This window comes from Alligator sinensis, unplaced genomic scaffold (assembly GCF_000455745.1).
Source record: "Alligator sinensis unplaced genomic scaffold, ASM45574v1 scaffold706_1, whole genome shotgun sequence".
Classification (NCBI taxonomy): domain Eukaryota; kingdom Metazoa; phylum Chordata; order Crocodylia; family Alligatoridae; genus Alligator; species Alligator sinensis.
This window is the reverse complement of record NW_005842683.1, coordinates 470,645-475,516: the sequence shown is the minus strand read 5'-3', so window position 1 is coordinate 475,516 and position 4,872 is coordinate 470,645. Positions and strand designations below refer to the sequence as shown.

The 4,872-nt window shown below is 42.9% G+C and overlaps 1 protein-coding gene across 1 annotated transcript in view; it reads left to right on the top strand.

Annotated features, from left to right (window-relative positions):
• Positions 1–4,872, top strand: part of LOC102376057 (olfactory receptor 4S2-like) — a 12,008-nt gene that overhangs the window by 2,738 nt on the left and 4,398 nt on the right. Inside the window, exon 2 of the mRNA XM_006033958.1 lies at positions 3,826–3,988. The gene's annotated coding sequence lies outside the window, so the exon portion shown is untranslated. The remainder of the gene's footprint in view (positions 1–3,825; positions 3,989–4,872) is intronic.

The following is a 4,872-nucleotide window of genomic DNA, read 5'->3' as shown; positions in this document are numbered from 1 at the left end:
AGGACCCCAGCCAGGTGTCTGTCCAATCTCCTTTTAAATACCTCCAAGGAAGGGGAGAGCACCACCTCCCTTGGAAGTGTATTCCATATTTTGGCAGCCCTCACTGTAAATAATGTTTTCCTTATGTCCAGTCTAAATTTTCCCTCTTTCAGTTTATGGCCATTATTTCTAGTTACCCTAATGGGTGCCCTGGTAAATATTGTATCCCCTATTTTTTGCTGACCCCACCCTGATGAGTTTGTAGGCAGCCACTAGATCACCTCTGAGCCTCCTCTTGTGGAGGCTGAAGAGGTTCAGGTCTCCCAATCGGTCCACATAGGGGTTTTTCTGTAGGCCTTTAACCAGATGAGTGGCCCTCCTCTGAACCCTCTCCAGGCCATCCACATCCCTCCTGAAGTGCAGTGCCCAAAACTGGATACAGTACTCGAGCTGTGGCCTGCCCAATGCCGCATAGAGGGGAAATATCACCTCCCTAGACCTGTTTGTGATGCACCTGCTTATGCAGGAAAGGGTGAAATTTGCTTTACTTATTATCTCATTGCACTGGTGACTCATGTTCATTTTGGAGTCGACTATGACTCTGAGATCCCTTTCCACAGTTGTGCTACTTAGAATGGTACCTCCCAGGCTATAGGAGTGTTGATGACTCTTCCTCCCCAGGTGCAACACATGACACTTATCCTTGTTAACCTGCATCCTATTCTGTTCTGCCCACTTCCCCAGCCTGTCCAAATCAGCCTGGATTCAATCCCTGCCCTCTAGTTTGTTTACCTCCCCCATAGTTTGTTGTCATCAGCAGACTTGGACAGGGTGTTTTCTACTCCCTCGTCCAAGTTACTAATGAAGATATTGAATAGTACCAGTCCCAAGACAGAGCCTTGGGGGACTCCTCTGCCTACATTTCTCCAGGTAGCAACTGATGCATCCACCACCACTCTCTGGGTGCATCCCATAAGCCAATTTTCTACCCACTGGACTGTGCAATAATGTACATTGCAACCATTTAGTTTACTTATAAGAATTGGGTGTGACACTGTGTCAAAGGCCTTTTTAAAATCTAAGTAAATAACATCTACCTCTATTCCTTCAGCCCAGCATTTTGTGATCCTGTCATAAAATGAAACCAGGTTAATGAGGAAGGATCTGCCTGCTATGAACCCACACTGATTGCCCCTTAGCATTATTTTACCGGCTGGTCCCCCACAAACATGATCCTTAACAATTTTCTCAAAGGTCTTGCCAAGGATAGGGGTAAGGCTAACTGGCCTATAGTTACCCAATTCCTCCTTTCTCCCCTTCATGAATGCAGATCCTTTTTGATTTATATAGACATATAGGTAATTTGTATATAGAAAACCAGAAGTGGATCCACAACTGTTGGTTTTGATCTGAAGGGTGGTACACCACACCTTCCTTTAGTAAATACTATATCTGCCCCTGTGTAAAACTGGACTCGATATCTTGAATTCATGCTTGACTTATGAATGACCATATATATGATGCAGCAGACTTAATACTTGGAAGACCTACTGTGTATCTGCTTAAAGGGTTACCCAATGCTTTGGAAAGTGATGTTGAAACAGGTAACATTATTTATAGAAATGTATTCACTAACAGGTCTCTAGCTGTAAGTAATGAAGTGGGCTTTCAATTTGGGGGTGGAGGGGGAGGAGAAATAAGTGAATAAATGCATATAATGGAAGGAATGTCAGGCATTTCCAAACTAAAGTTTTAAATATTTCGCAGGTTGTAGTAGTGTTGTACTATTATAGCTATAATGGTCTTGGACAGTCATTCTAAATGAGGGGATATTTTGAAGGATGTGAGGAGATAAGCATATGTGAGAAGATAAGTGCAAACTCAGGTTCACCCCTGCTTGGTCACTGCCCAGCCCTTACTACCTAGACCCTCCTCAAGGAGATAAGCACTATAATAAATAAATTACTGTTTCAAAGGGGGTGCTGCTTAATTTACAAAAGTTATGGATGGGCGCTGAGTCAAACAAGTGATGCCTCAAATCAAATGAAGGGTGTCAGGTCTGAAAAGGTTGAGGACCCTTGCTCAAGGGAGCATATAAGAAATGAGATGTGTTTGGTAATATCTGTTCTACCTAGTTTTCATCCTTGGTTATACCTGCTTCATTTCCAGACTTGAGAAAGGGCATGTGTTCCCAATAACTTGTCTAACATAGAATAATAGAATCATAGCATCATAGAAAATTAGGGTTGGAAGGGACCTCAGGAGGTTATCTAATCCAACCCCTGCTCAAAGAAGGACCATCCACAACTAGATAATTTCAGCTAAGGCTTTGTTGAGCCGGGCCTTAAAAACCTCCAAGGATGGAAATTCCATCACCTCTCTAGGTAACCCATTCTAGCTGGAAGGCATCCCCACATCATAGCACCCTCCTGCCCCAACCAGCCCTGGTCACCATTTACACATGTGTTTCAGTACACTAATAACTCAGCTGTAAGATAGTACTTTCCTCATGACTGTAATGCAAAATGCACAATGAACAGTAAAAGTAAGGAATCACTTTTTTTCTTGCTTAATCCTTTCCTATGATTGTTTTCCTCTTGGCTGCTTAGTGGCTAGGTTTAAATTGGAATGTGCTCTCTGGCTTGGATCCTAGTGATTGAAGTACCAGCCTGTGATGTGAGAAGTTCATACACCGTAGTCTCTTGTCTCCTGGGCTGGTTCCATAATTATTGGGCAAAAGCAGTGTCTAGTCATGCCTTTTGGTTGCCAACAATTTTCAGGGTTTAAACAGCATTTCTGCAAATCCAAGGTGAAGTTGAACTGGAATACAGATGGATTTGGATGCTTCATACACAGCACTGAATCTCTTCCAGTCCTGTAGAGCTATGAAAATATTAGCTTTGTATCATAACAATGTAGCTACATACCGGGGTGGATCCAGTGGCAGAGATGCACCCTCTTTTTAATCAAACATACCATGGGAGCATCAGATGGGGACCTTTTTTAAATGCCCAAAGCAAGTAAGACTCCCCTTCTCACTTCCCCTGTTTCCTCAGGTACATGACTATGTATGCTCAGGTACTGGGGAGAATCAGAGCCATTTTTGCACACTTCAGCCAAGATCTACAGTCAGGTTGAAAAAAGAACAGCAAAAGCAGCAGACCCTCTTTCCTTTCTGGTCCCCGGAGGTGTTTCCTTTCATATTGGGAGCAGGTGTGGGAGAAGGGAACCACTCCTGTTGCTGCTGTCTCTGGCTGAACCTTGCTCCATATGAAGCCTGGCTGGAACAAGGCAGAAACATCTCTATAGCCATGCTCCCCCCACCAGCCCTGTATCATCTGGGGACAATCGCAGTGGCAGGTGGGGAAATGGGGAAGGGGAAGGGTTGGAATGCGCAAGCAAGCACAGAGGAAAAGAAAAGGGAAGAGGGAAGATCCTTATCTGCTTGAGAGACTTAAGAAAAGTTCCTCACTGCTGCTTTGGCAGTGCAGTCTACCCGCCTTGGTGTATGTGTGGGAGTGGGAGTGGTGGGATGTAGACACTTCTGCAATTCCATGGCTGCATAAGGTATTGAGGAGGGTAAGCATAATTTAGGTTTTATGAAAAGTAAAAAAAAAGAATTGCTCGGACACCTCAAAATTTGTAAGTGTTACGTGCACATCTTAGCACTAAAATAGAATTCTGTTCATACTTCTTAGCTGTGGCCACCCCCAGGCATTTCTCACAGGGATCTCGATACCATGTATGGGGAATGAAGAACAATTCTGTGATGTGTTGTCTTTCTGCCTAATCTTAGTTGAGCTGTATGGTCATGATCTTTATCCTCTGCTTCTGGCTTGAACTCAGCTAATACAGGCTCACCCAATTTTCACTTATGCTCCTTATGAGGATTCCAGCCCTCAGCAGTACCCTTACAGAATGAAGTGAAAGTGGAAGTGATGCAACGAAGGTAGCTGCCATCCGCTTTGATATGGAAAGTGTGCATCTCATGAATGTGACCTGGCCCCTGGTAGGTCCCATTTCTTTTATTCAGTCTTGCCTTTAAATGTTTTCACATTTTCTTGGTGCATGCTCCAAAACAAAATAAAATCCATGGGGGATAACTGCAGTGACTGCAATGAAGACTAGATCCACAAGGAAGATGGTTGTGTCCATAACATTAGCCTGTTTGAGAAGTATGATTCCTTTCAAAATGACAGAGCTCCTACATGATGGTGCAGTTGTTAAATACTGGGTGCATCTACATGTCACCAGGCGGCAAGGTTGCTGTGGTGCTGTGATTTAGTACTTACTTTATGGAAGTACTAAAGCATGGCACAGTAACCACCCATACTATGCCACATGGGTGGCACATGGGTAGATTCTCCTCCTAAGTTAGTGTAGTGATGGACTATAAGAAGGAGAAGCACTACCTTACACCAAGAATCTGGCCCTGAAACCTACTGAAAGGGTCAAAAACTTGTTAATTGTCCAGAGCCTTCCTGATCACAACCAATTCAGTCAAACTGCTTTAAATGGATATTAATGCCCAGATGAGTTAAATCCTGGCAACATGTTTAAAGCTTTAAAAAATCCCACTGAAAGAGTTGGCACTTTTGCTAAAATTATTTTTTGTAATGCTAACTAGAATTTTACTCATTTTGTCTATACTAAAGCAGCTGAAGATAACCTTTAAGTTCAAGCACACACACAAAAAAGGATAGACACATATAAATCATAAACTGAAGTAAATTTGATGAACTTAAATTGTTAAAAATGTGCTCCACCAATTAGCATATTAGTATTAAAGAAAGGTGGTCCCAACATTTTGAAGTTTGGGAATACTGATAGACAAGACACTGCAGGCACTTCAATTAGAATGGATCTCAGAGTTGGTTTAGTTGAAGCACCGCC